This window comes from Mya arenaria, chromosome 15 (assembly GCF_026914265.1).
Source record: "Mya arenaria isolate MELC-2E11 chromosome 15, ASM2691426v1".
NCBI classification, from domain to species: domain Eukaryota; kingdom Metazoa; phylum Mollusca; class Bivalvia; order Myida; family Myidae; genus Mya; species Mya arenaria.
In genome coordinates, this window is record NC_069136.1 from 1,193,172 (window position 1) to 1,207,825 (window position 14,654).

Below are 14,654 nucleotides of genomic sequence, written 5' to 3' on the forward strand. Positions count from 1 at the left end.
CAGTGCAATTAGCAGGAGATGCACAGCAGGGGATTATCATGCCTAACATTCCTTAAACTAGGCCTTTAATGCTGTCAGCAGTAAAAGGAAGGAAAATTATGTTAATAGAGGAGGAGTGTATACATTGTGTGGGAGTCTTACCACATTTCCTGACATTTATTACAGGTCCGTGACGTTATATACTTGATTTTTTTTTCAAATGAACTTTGATGCCTGTCTAAAATCCTCCGATCACAAGGTTGTACTATGATCCTATGAAACGAGCGTTTGGGTGTGGGCCTGTGTTATGGTAGCGGTTATGTTATGCTGTGAGGCATACATGTACATTCATATTGAACATACAGGATGTAACACTGCTTAGAGCTACACTGCCTATTTAACGTGGGACTGTGTATATCACTGTCACACGAGACCCCGTTTGGCATCGCTCTTGAACACGATTAATATCACGCATCCACCATTAATTTGTATTGTAAATGCCCGACTTTTTCAATATTACAACACCAACAAAACTACAGAGTGTGATGACATTATTCCCTCCCCCGCACATGTTGTTTTTTTCATGTGCAAATAGAGAGAGAGAGTTACTATGATTGTCTGTATTGTGATTTTATAATTATGTGTTATTATGTACGTATTTTTTATTATATAATATTACCGGACCTCGCCCGAATTTTCTCCATTGCAATATGCATGTTCGAAAAAATAATACTAATACATAATAAACTTTCTATTCAAAGATATGAAACCCCTGGTCCAGTATTTTCTCTTTATATGAGGGGTCGTAACTATATACAGTTTCAAAATTTAAATATGTTTAAGTGAATGAATTAAGGCTATGATCGGACCCCCCCCCCCCCCCAACCAGAAGCGTTATAAAAACAACATCATCACATTGCATAGCACAGTGCTGTGCTCGCCGAATGGGTATAACCCGATGGCGAGGGTAAATAAGCCCCCCCTGCATAGCACAATCATTGTTGAATCACGATGTCTCTGTACTTTTGAAAGTTTATACCGAGTTTGTTTTCTTTCTTGACTGCTCCGGGCGCAAAATAATTTGGTTTCGTTTTAGGTTACTTTGTTATGGTGACTAGCATTTAAAAATATATTGTTAAATCGATGTATATATTCATACTGTCTAACACTTCATCATTTCACCTGAAAACGAAAAGAAATGTATGTTCACCATTATGTAGAATGAAAATCCTTAAAATAATTCACAACTACATTAAGTATTAGAAATCCAATTACCTGGCTTTTATACTAATGATTTCCATTTTTTAACTAAGAAGTAATTGGTTTAAATATGTGAAACAAAATAATCATACTTACACTGTTATTTTTTTAAACTAGTTCAATTGAAAGCTAAATAAAATCCTCATAAATCATAATATTTGGTGAAATCTGCTTCAATTATCGAGGTACCTTAATTAAAATCTAGCAATAATACTTATATCTTCAACACCTCACACTTCACACCCATACGACAATATACGAGTGATCATAGTATCAGACAAATTTAATTAGATTAAAATTTCTGGTAGCTTTCTTGATTTTCGTATAACAGAAAAGAAGAAGGTTTGACGGCCTTTATCGTTCCGGGATGTTTTAATTGTGGTAAATCTAAATAAAAACGATGACAAAGAATATTGCCCCCAAGTCAAACTCAGGAGAAATACGCAAACCGTTTTTGATTGTCCAAAATATTACAACTTTGGTTTTATTTGTATTGACTTAAAGGTTCCAAAGCTTGCAGTACTCAGATAAAGCGTTGATGCTAACTGAAGCTGTTCAGCAGTTTCTGCAGTCTGCATCAATATTATTGATCCAAGCATGCATACAGTATTAAATATGGATAAAGATAGCTTCCACTTCATCTTCAATTAGCATATTGTTTAAATTTTCTGTTATGAACTGTAAACGTTCATATTTCATAAGACATGGAAGGAGATTGACAATGATGAAGTGTTTCCTTAAAGTATATTTTAAGGGGAGATAAGTGCGTAGGAGTTTGAACAATATTATTGACGATGACGAACATTCAATTCGAAATTCTTAAAAAATGGCAGCGGCATTGCAGAGTTTGAGATTGTTTTTATTAAAAGCAGTTTTCGCAAAAAGGTATATAATTACATGGTTTAAATAGTGCGTTGACTTTAATTGCTGCAATTATTTAAGAAAATAACCATAAATTTATGCACATGTAAACAAGTCAGATTTAAACGAATACACGTGCATTTTTTTTTAGATCAAAAACTGAAAAAAAACAGGCTGAGAATGATTTTCGTTTATTTAGGTATAGAAGTATTTTTTTGTTGAAGATAAATTACCTTACATCACAGTTGCTATTAGAAGGTAAGTATTAATTTATTTTCCAAGCAATATAATTATTTAGTGTGAAATACACTATCCATTATTTCGATTAAATGATATATTATCGTTGTCTTATTTGATTTTATTATTTGTCCAATAAGCCAACAAAATCATATATCTGGTATGTTCCTGATTTCCTGACGGAATTTACCTTATATTTTTATCCTGGCAGATTTTTAGCTTGTCTCTAAGTTTTCCATCTATATATGTCATGCTCAGAAATGTTGTGTTACAGTGAGCTATCATAGCCTGCTTATTTCCTTTGTGGAAAACAAAACAATTTAATTAATTTTGAGAAAACCCATTAATCATCACTTCAATAAATTTTGAAACTCTTCTCTTATTAATCCACACAGGTCACTAATCTCCTTTGATCGGGGAGTTTGAGTCACCATCCAAAGAAGATTTTTGGATATATGTCTGCAAATGCCCTATTGTTTCTAGGGTCATAGCCTCAAAGGTCATTGTAATGTTCAGTGCTATGTATTATAAGAACATTAAGTATATATATATATATATATATATATATATATATATATATATATATATATATATATATATATATATATATATATATATATGTGTGTGTATATGTAAAGGAGTAAGTCAGACCCAAAACGGGACTTGTATACTAGGTTTATTCTGTACAACAGTTTAACAACAACTATCATTCTTGAAATACATGAATATAATGCAGTGAAAGCTATTCGCTGACGACTAGCTGGTAGGCGAGGCTTATCAGATTCTGCAGAGGATATCAGAGACCACTACTGTCATGATCATGGTCATCAGCATAATAAAAAACCAACATTCACTGCCAAAAACTCAAGAACAGTTTGACATAGGCCAAATTAACTTTCGTTTTGTTTGACCAGAAGATGATTCATGGGATGAACAAAATCAGTTTTCAGGGACATCATATCAAGGGTCATGTTCACAGTTAAAAGTTACATGTGACTTTGATTTATTAAAACATTGTCTGCTCAATAAATAAAAAAAGTTTTGGCTATGACCAACAAATTCAACGGAAGGTCACCCTTGACCAGTAGCTGATCCCTAGTGTTTTAAGGGTCAAAGGTCTAGGTCAAAGGTTAACAATGTTAGAACAACATCGTCTGCAGAATAATTTTAGAACAATTTCATCTAGGATCATGAAATATTGGGCGGGTTGCCAATGATCAGATGATGATCCGTATAGTTATGTTTTGGGAGCTAGTAGATGAAAGGTCAAGGTCATGGTCAACAGCATTGTGAAAATTGTCTGCATAATAAGTTGACCTAGGTCTCATGTTTCAAATGAAAGTCACTCATGTTCTTGTAAAATGAACTTTTTTATGACATAATCAAGAGTGGCAAATCATTTTGAGTGTTTAAAACTAGAATACTGATGGCTGGAAACCTTCAACAAATGTTGATATATACTCAAATATCGTCTTTGAAGTCAAAAGGCTAATGGGTTAAGTTATCCTTATGTTTGTGTATAAGTCATTGTGGGCATAAAGTGTTGTTGTCAGTTTTCCTATTTTCCCTGGGGTGTACCGGCATGGGTTCACACCCCACTAAAAGTAGAATCTTTTTTATAAATTGAATATATTTTTTCTGCATTTTCGGTATCAAAGAGTAAAATATTTAAAATTTAAGCGTTTATAAAACATACGGATGCATTAATGGTAAAAAAACATGAGTGTCAGTCCCTTTAAGGCTGATCTGCAGTGGGATATTTGACATTAAATGTTTTTGAAACAAACATTAACATGATTTTGAAATAAAACGTGACAAAAATGTTTCACCCTTTCAGACAAACTAATGGAACCAATCACAGAAGCACAACCAAAATAAGATCTGATCAACATGAGCCCTTAACATGATCTGATCAACATGAGCCCTTAACATGATCTGATCAACATGAGCCCTTAACATGATCTGATCAACATGAACCAGGCTAACAACATGAGCCTGACCAGAGAAGGGACATTACTTGGGTCAACAGGAACTGTGGTATGATCTAGTCATGACATGAATGTAAGTACAAAAGTAACTTAAGTAAATTGTAGATGTATGTAATCATGAAAATATGTGAACATGTTCTTGAAGAATTCTCCATTAAAAATGCACAACATGATAATGATGTAAAGCAATTTTGCTAATTTGAAAGATGGAAGCATGAGTATCTGAAAAAGAAAGAAATATTAAAACTGATTTGTGGTAATTTAGGTCTAACTCTGCCTTTCACCATTTCATACATGCCATATTTTCTGGAGACCATTCAGGGGGATTTGTTCAAAAGTCTGAAAATTCAGGGGGATTTTGGTAGTATTCAGGGGGATTTTTTAGCAGGTCTAATTCAGCAAAATTTCAAAGTATTTTAAGACGCAAGTACGAAAAAAAACAAATTGCCATAATTTTGAAAGGCTCCTGAGGGGATTATGTCCAGAATTTAAGGGGATTTTGGTCACATACCAGGGGATTTTCATCATCGCCATGTAGCATTACGGGCATGACACACATGCCAATTCACCTTGTTTACCCCTTTTTCCAGCACTTCATCTATATTTTTATGAGACACAACCATATTGCATAATAAAATCACTCACTTGCAAAATAGAATACTTCACAGAAAAATATGTTTCAGAGACAATTTAATGGGCTTACCTTCCTCTAAAATTGGATACAAAATCTGCTGCCTATGATCATAAATGATGACTTTCAGACTAATAGAGAGAATGGAATGAATTATCAATATTTTTCATTTCAATTCCCAAATAGTCAGATTTGTTTGCTTCTGATAAAAAGCAAATGCATAATTTATTGTTTAAGTTCATAAACATATCTTCTTTTGGCATTGATCAAAAAATAAATACATCACCACCATAATAAATAAATAAAAGTCATTTCATCCGAATTGTCTACTTTCAGTTTCTCTTCTGGAAGTTCTGTTATTTTCCGATATTTGCGATGAAGGTCAATGTCATGTGTGTAAACATATGTCAATGTCATGTATGTAAACATATTAGTGAGGCATAACAAAGAACAGCATTGTCTATTAGTTATTTTAATCCTTTTCTTTAATGAATAATTTACTGTCACATTTTAATTATCAATCCTTTTGATGACAATGACACATGTTATGAAGAACGCTTTAATTTGTTACATCCTCTCTGATTGGATAAAATTATAGTTTTAACCAATGAAAATCGTCCTTTTATCTGACCAGTCTAATTGACATTTCTTACGCAAATTCTGTCAGTTTCAATCAAAACAATACATGAAATGTGCCCTGCTGATTTATTAGTGTCACCCAAAAGGTGTTGTTAAAACACACCATCAGTTGATAATCCAATTAAGCTTCAAGACAGGAAGGGCATTATAACTGTAAACAGGCATATATAATTAAACCCTGTGATAAATTTGCGTAATTTTAAACACTTTAATTCCGGAGGATTTTCATCCCCCTCCGGGAGACCGGGGGATGGGTCGAAATTCCGGGGGATTTTATCCCCCTCCGGGGGATATGGCATGTATGCCATTTGGCCATAATCAGATTTCTGAGTTTTCTTCCGCAATAGGCCTTGATCACTAGAATCCAGTCTTATAATTCCGGATATAGCCACAGGCATCCTATTTCTGCCATCAGGTATTTTAAAGCTCTTCTTCTAAATGTTGCCACAGGCACTACATACCTTAAACCTGCCCAGCAGAAATCTTCTCTGTTCTTCCAAACATAACCACAGACACCCTTTCTTCTTGAATTGTCCTTCTGTTTTTCAAACTAAATGAAAGTGAATAACAAATATTGCTCTTACAATTAAGTTTTGAATAATATCAAATTTTGGCATCATATCATCCGAGTATTTTTTACACAAATAAGAAATGTATATAACCATATATATATACCCATGACCTTAACAACAAATTGCTCCTTGTACCACACTTCTATCGTCAAGTATGCTGTCATATTATTATGCACCCCCCCCCAAAAAAAAAAAAAAATATCCGTGGATCTGTCTGTCTATGAGTCTTCGAATCTGTAATATTTATGTAAACTTGTGTCACTAAAAAATCTAAAACTATATTGCCTAGAGTTATGAAACCATGGGGGAAAGGTAATGGGGTAATCGACTCTTGCACCTGGGGCTTCGTTTACTGCTGCACTTTGTAAAACCAGAGTTTTGGCCCTTTAATTAGCAAAAATTGAAATTGTTGGACTTGTGTTGCATAAACTATTTTTCACCAATAGTCAACAAACCGTAGGGCAATGTTATGAACTTGTGCACCTCGGATTTTGTTTCCAACTGCTCTTATGTTGTGGAACTCATAATCTTAATACACATTGGATTATATTGAGAAAGGAGAAAATAATGGCACATTTATGGACATATTTCTAGTCTGTTTATGCCACTGTAACACCTCTGTGCTTGTGGCAGTTCAAGTGCATGAGTCAGACATCAGAGTTGTTAACACATTTACGAAATGTTTTTGAGGAATAATGTATTGGTTTATGAAGTTAATTGAAGTCTTTTCATTTCCAATTTCTTAAAAAGTAACCAGTGAATGATGTCTTTGTGATATGCACTTCATGTAATTGTATTACATAAGTATTCAGCGAATCATTTTGCGGCTCATCATGTGTCCTTTCCAATTGTTTTCACTGAAGACCCATGATTTTTGGACTAGGGCACTTGTGGCCTAGTTCATAGCCATAATCGCGATGTCTGCATTTTCAAGCCGCATCTGAGGGTTCACTGACGTAATGTATTCATATGCTGTATTTTGATTGGATTGCCGTTAGCGAATTTGAATAATCAAAGTAGTACCAAAACTGATTACAATCACAACATCCAATAAAAATAGTTCTCCTAACAATTCAAGCTAACTGTATGTTCTTTTAATGAAGCACAATAAATGCATACATAGTGAGTGAGTTAATCGGGTTAACCACATGAATATTCTTGCATACGGTCAGATTATATTTAAACATGTGCATCAACAGGATGCATTGATTCATTGTTATATTTGGGACTCACGGTATTTCATAGAATGCTTGTGTAAAGTACAATGTTAGTTACATTATGTCATAGTTAACGAGCAAGTGATAAACTACAGGACCTTCATCTAGTCAAGAACTTCATTCAAGAAAGGATCTGCATCTAGTCAAGAACTTCACACAAGAATGAACCAACATCTAGTCCAGAACTTCAGTCAAGAAAGGACTTACATCTAGTCAAGAACTTCAGTCAAGAAAGGACTTACATCTAGCCAAGAACTTCACACAAGAATGAACCTACATCTAGTCAAGAACTTCATTCAAGAAAGGATCTACATCTAGTCAAGAACTTCACACAAGAATGAACCTACATCTAGTCAAGAACTTCAGTCAAGAAAGGACTTACATCTAGTCAAGAACTTCAGTCAAAAAAGGACTTACATCTAGTCAAGAACTTCAGTCAAGATAGGACTTACATCTAGTCAAGAACTTTTAACAAAAATTTGCAATTGATTTGACCTATTTATGTCACCTACAAAGTATGGCTACATTGGGATTTCTTTGTCAGGGGGTGACCTGTGTGTCTGCATTATTCTATTGCTCTCTATCACTTATGTTGAACTATAAATTGCACAGTCTTTAAACTTGGTATGCACATTGTACATGGTCAGTAGATGCCCACTTATAATTTTTAGGTCAATAGGAAAAAGGTCATTGCTCATGATGACCTTAAATATATAAAAAATGTTCGGCGCCAGTTTGCAGAATGGTCTATGTATTACATAACTTAAGCAATCTGTTGTATTGTCAGTTGGTGTTCCCCTCCATTGTTAACCATGAAATGTGTGTTATTTAGTGTGTTTGAATAATTGTTGTGTAACACTTAGTTTGTAACTATTAACCATTCTATTGTTTCCATAGCTTTTTTGGCTCTTCTTGGTTGAAGCCATGATATGTATATTAATATTTGTACATTTGATATGTCTATTAATCATTCTGTAGTATTGTACATTATGTTTTGCATGTTTTTGCTATCATGGTATAATTTTGTTTGGTGATAATTGTATGAGTTCTGTTGGACTATTTTGTTTAGTACTTCTTAATCCTTCTGTTTTCATTTTACTTATTTTGTAAAAAGCCATAATTTATTTAATCAGATATCTTTTACCTTAATGTATTATTGTTAGTCTGTTTTGCCTCTCTTTTAGCCGTGATTTTCTGTATTGAGTAACTTTGAAATATTCTGTTGTAAATTTGGTTTGTTTTTGGCTCTGTTTGTATAATGTATACACATGTATATTCTCAGTGACTTTGAAACATTCTGTTTCATTGTGCATTGTGTTAATTTGGGCAGCTGTATGTCTAAACTGACTTTCAATTAATATATTGGTGTTGTTCATTTAATGAAATATGTTTTAGTAATTGGCTCTTTTTAAGCTAAGATTTATCTATATTATTGTAACATTGTAGAATCCTGTTGGAACTTAAACTTGTGTTTTGTCTTACTAAGCCATTCTAATTGTATTTAATTTGAAGGATTATGTATTGTTTTGGAATTTTTGTAGCAATGGTCTGTATGAAGTAATTTTGAATACTTAAAATGCACTATTGTTTGCTAGATTTTGGCTCTTTTTGTCAAAGTTGACTAAGAATTTTAATTTATTGATAGTTTATTTTGGGTCATATTTTGGTTTCTGCTTTAATCTGTTTTGAATATTTGTCAGGTATTGATATTTTTTTAATCATATAACTGTATCCCAAGGTTAATGTATTAAGTTACTTTAAAGTATTTTGTTATTGGCCAACTGGTCCATGTAAAAACTGACTTTGAAGAAATCTCTTGTATTGTTAGTTTGGTTTTGTTGGTTCTATTGTAGCAATGCTTTTGTATAAACTGGCCATCATGAATATATTTTGATGATTAATGTGTTGCTGGTTTGTTTTGGACTCATTTTGTTATAACCATATTTAAATGTATTTAGTGATGTTTAAAAAGTGTTGTGTTTTAAGTATTTTGCTTTTTATTGGTAGCCATTTCTTGTTTGTAATTTGCTATTTATTGCTAGCCATTTGTTGTTTGTATTTTGCTATTTATCACTAGCCATTTGTTGTTTGTATTTTGGTATTTATTGCTAGCCATTTTTTATTTGTATTTTGCTATTTATCGCAAGGGATTTGGTGTTTGTATTATGATATTTATTGGTAGCATTTTGGTGTTTGTATTTTTTTGTTTATTGCTAGCCATTTTTTGTAAGTATTTTGCTATTTATTGCTAGCCATTTGTTGTTTGTATTTTGCTATTTATTGCTAGCCATTTGTTTTTAGTATTTTGCTATTTATTGCTAGCCATTTGTTGTTTGTATTTTGCTATTTATTGGTAGCCATTTGTTGTTTGTATTTTGCTATTTATTGCGAGCCATTTATTGTGAGTATTTTGCTTTTTATTGCTTGCAATTTGTTGTTTGTTTTTGACTATTAATTTCTAGCCATTTGTTGTTTGTATTTTGCTATTTATTGGTAGACATTTGTTGTTAGTATTTTTCTATTGATTGGTAGCCATTTTTTGTGTGTATTTTGCTTTTTATTGGTAGTTATTTGTTGTTTGTATTTTTCTGTTTATTGCAAGCCATTTGTTGTTTGTATTTTTTTTATTGCTAGCCATTTGTTGTTTGTATTTTGCTATTTATTGCTAGCTGTTTGTTGTTTGTATTTGCTATTTATTGATAGCCATTTGTTGTTTGTATTTTGCTATTTATTGGTAGCCATTTGTTGTTTGTATTTTGCTATTTATTGGTTGCCATTTGTTGTTTGTATTTTGCTATTTATTGGTAGCCATGTTTTGATTGTGTTTTGCTATTTATTGGTAGCCATTAATTGTTTGTATTTTGCTATTTATTGCTAGCCATTTGTTGTTTGTATTTTGCTATTTATTGCTAGCCATTTGTTGTTGTATTTTGTTTTTTATTGGTTGCCATTAGTTGTTTGTATTTTGCTATTTATTGATAGCCATTATTTTGTTGTTTGTATTTTACTTTTTATTGGTAGCCATTAATTGTTTGTATTTTGCTGTTTATTGCTAGCCATTTGATGTTTGTATTTTGTTTTTATGGTAGCAATTTGTTGTATTTTGCTATTTATTGGTTGCCATTTGTTGTTAGTATTTTGCTATTTATTGTTAGCCATTTTTGTTTTTGTTTTGCTATTGATTGGTAGCCATTTATTGTTTGTATTTTGCTATTTATTGCTGGCCATTTGTTGTTGTGTTTTGTTTTTTATTGGTAGCCATTTGTTGTTTGAATTTTGCTATTTATTGCTGGCCATTTGTTGTTGTGTTTTGTTTTTTATTGGTAGCCATTTGTTGTTTTTTGCCATTTATTGGTAGCCATTTGGCGTTTGTTTTTGCTATTTATTGAAAGCCATTTTGCTATTTATATGTAGCCATTTGTTGTTTGTATTTTGTTTTTTTATTGGTAGCCATTTTTTGTTTGTATTTTGCTTTTTATTGGTAGCCATTTGTTGTTTGTATTTTGTTTTTTATTGGTAGCCATTTGTTGTTTGTATTTTGCTATTTATTAGTAGCCATTTGTTGTTTGTATTATGCTATTTATTGCTAGCCATTTGTTGTTTGTATTTTGCTATTTATTGGTAGCCATTTGATGTTTGTATTTTGCTATTTAGTAGTAGCCATTTGTTGTTTGTATTTGCTATTTATTGCTAGCCATTTATTCTTAGTATTGTGCTTTTTATCGCTACCCATTTGTTGTTTGTTTTTGACTATTAGTTGCTAGCCATTTGTTGTTTGTATTTTGCGATTTATTGGTAGACATTTGTTGTTTGTAATTTGCTATATATTGCTAGCCAATTGTTGTTTGTAATTTGCTATTTATTGCTAGCCAATTGTTGTTTGTATTTGCTATTTATTGAAAGCCATTTGTTGTTTGTATTTTGCTATTTATTAGTAGCCATTTGTTGTTTGTATTTGCTTTTGATTGGTAGCCATTTGTTGTTTGTATTTTGCTATTTATTGGTAGCCATTTGTTGTAAGTATTTTGCTATTTATTGCAAGCAATTTTTGTTTTGTATTATGCTATTTATTGCTAGCCATTTGTTGTTTGTATTTTGCTATTTATTGGTAGCCATTTGTTGTTTGTATTTTGCTATTTATTAGTAGCCATTTGTTGTTTGTATTTGCTATTTATTGCTAGCCATTTATTCTTAGTATTGTGCTTTTTATCGCTACCCATTTGTTGTTTGTTTTTGACTATTAATTGCTAGCCATTTGTTGTTTGTATTTTGCGATTTATTGGTAGACATTTGTTGTTTGTAATTTGCTATATATTGCTAGCCAATTGTTGTTTGTAATTTGCTATATATTGCTAGCCAATTGTTGTTTGTATTTGCTATTTATTGAAAGCCATTTGTTGTTTGTATTTTGCTATTTATTGGTAGCCATTTGTTGTTTGTATTTTTTTTTTATTGGTGGCCATTTATTCTTAGAATGGTGCTATTTATTGCTAGCCATATTTTGTTTGTATTTGCTATTTATTGGTAGCCATTTGTTGTTTGTATTTTGCTATTTATTGGTATCCATCTGTTCTATGTATTTTGCTATTTATTGGTAGCCATTGTTGCTTATATTTTGCTTTTTATTGGTAGCCATTTGTTGTTTGTATATGCTATTTATTGCTAGCCATTTGTTTTTAGTATTGTGCTATTTATTGCTAGCCATTTTTTGTTTGTATTTGCTATTTATTGGTAGCCATTTGTTGTTTGTATTTTGCTATTAATTGGTATCCATCTGTTGTATGTATTTTGCTATTTATTGGTAGCCATTGTCGCTTATATTTTGCTTTTTATTGCTAGCCATTTGTTGTTTGTATATGCTATTTATTGCTAGCCATTTGTTGTTTGTATTTGCTATTTATTGATAGCCATTTGTTTTTAGTATTTTGCTATTTATTGCTAGCCAGTTGCTGTTTGTATTTTGATATTTATTGCTAGCCATTTGATGTTTGTATTTTGATATTTATTGCTAGCCATTTTTTGTATGTATTTTGATATTTATTGCTAGCCAGTTGCTGTTTGTATTTTGCTTTTTATTGGTAGCCATTTGTTGTATGTATTTTGCTATTTATTGCTAGCCATTTGTTGTTTGTATTTTACTATTCATTGCTATGCATTTGTTGTAATGTTATGAGTGTTTGCTCATTTTTTGGTAGCTATTGTTTACTACAAGACATTGAGATTTATTTGGTATTATTTTTTTTCTACTGTAGCCATCATTTTTGTATTTGTGATTTTGAGAATTGTACGGTTAGTTTGTTTTGGACTGGTTTTAGTAGCCAATTTATGAGTGGACGTGGATATTTATTATGTATTCTTATTTTGTTTTTGCCTATTTGAACCATAGCCAATGTGTTTATGTATTTGTGGTTTTGAGGATTTCGTTGTGCAAATAGATTTGGCTATTTTAGTTTTTTATTGCCTTTTTTTAATTGTAGCTAGGTCTTATGTAATAAGTGATTTAAAAAAATGTGATGTGTTGTTAGTGTTAGGCTAATTATTGGAAGCCTTTTGCCAATGCTGTTGTGTTTATTGATTTTGAAGAATTCAACTGTATTGTTAATTTGTTTTAAGTGTTTTTATGTATAAGTATTAGGAGATGTTGAAGAATTGTGATGTATTGCCTGTTATTTTTTCCTTGTTTTGATATCCATGTTACATGCATAAATTGTCACCAAAGAACTTGGTTTTGTTGTGAGTTTTTTTTTTTTATCTTATTTGGTTATAAAGCTACTTATTGCTAGTTTGTTTTTGCTTCTTAATTAAGAATTTGTTTTTATTGTCAATGTTTGGCTTCTTTTTGGTAGCCATGGTCAACATATTAAATTTCTTTGTGAAGATATGTTGTTTGTTTGTTTTTGGCTTGATTTATGGTAGCCATTGTTAACATATTAAATGGTTTTGAAGAATGGTATTTTATTTGTATTTTTTGCTCATAATAGTAGCCATATAATATGTATTAAGAGACTTATTAAGAATAATGTTGACTTGTTACTAATACATTGATTTTTCTCAGTCTGAGGTAGCCATTCATTTGTATACAAGGTGTTGCAGAATTGTGTTGTGTTGATATTTTTTTTTAAAACAAATTTCTAAATTTTTTTTGGTAACCATGGTTTTAACTGGCTTCTAAGATTGATAGAGTATTGTTAGATTTCTTTTGGCTCTTTTTATAGTAGCCATGGTTTATGTATTCACTATTTTATTTGTAGTTATTGACTCTCTTTTGGTAGCCATGTTTTTTTACAATAAGTGACTTGGAAGATTTTTTTGGAATTGTTACTAATAGGATAATGTGGCTCTGTTAAAAGAAGCCATGGTATATGTTTCAAGTGTCATTAAAGTATTTTGGACTGTGTTGTTGATTCTTTATTAGGTAACCATGGTAAACGGTGACTTCTATGATTTATTTTGAATTGTTAGTTTGTCTTTGGCTCTTTTGATGGTAGCTATGGTGTATATGTTACCTAGTGTGTAGAAATTGTGTTTTATTGATAGGGTTTGACTCTGTATTGGTAGCGATGGTATATTCAGTGTCTTTGTAGAGTAGCATTGTATTGTTTGTGCTGTTGTTGTTTTGCCTGTTTGAATTCTTCTGTTTAAAATAAGCTTGTTTTTCCTTTTTGTTAGTAGTTATGATCTATGCATAATTATACACTTAACTTTTTGACTCTTATTTTGGTGGCCATGGTATATGATTGGTAATGAATGACTTTAAAGAATTCTGTTGTGTTTTTATTATGCCCCCTTTTGAAAAAAGTGGGGTATATTGTTTTGCACATGTCGGTCGGTCGGTCGGTCGGTCTGTCTGTCTGTCGGTCGGTCGGTCGGAATACCAAATGGTTTCCGATCAATAACTTGAGAACGCTTTGACCGAGGGACCTCATACTTGGTATGTGTATTGGTCATCACCAGCAGATGAACCCTATTGATTTTGAGGTCAGTGGGTCAAAGGTCAAGGTCAGTGTGACCTTTACATGAAGAACGGTTTCCGATCAATAACTTGAGAACGCTTTGACCCAGGAACCTCATACTTGGTAGGTGTATTGGTCATGACCAGCAGATGAACCCTATTGATTTTGAGGTCAGTGGGTCAAAGGTCAAGGTCAGTGTGACCTTAACATGAAAAACGGTTTCCGATCAATAACTTGAGAACGCTTTGACCCAGGGACCTCATACTAGGTAGGCTTATTGGTCATGACCAGCAGATGAACCTTATTGATTTTGAGGT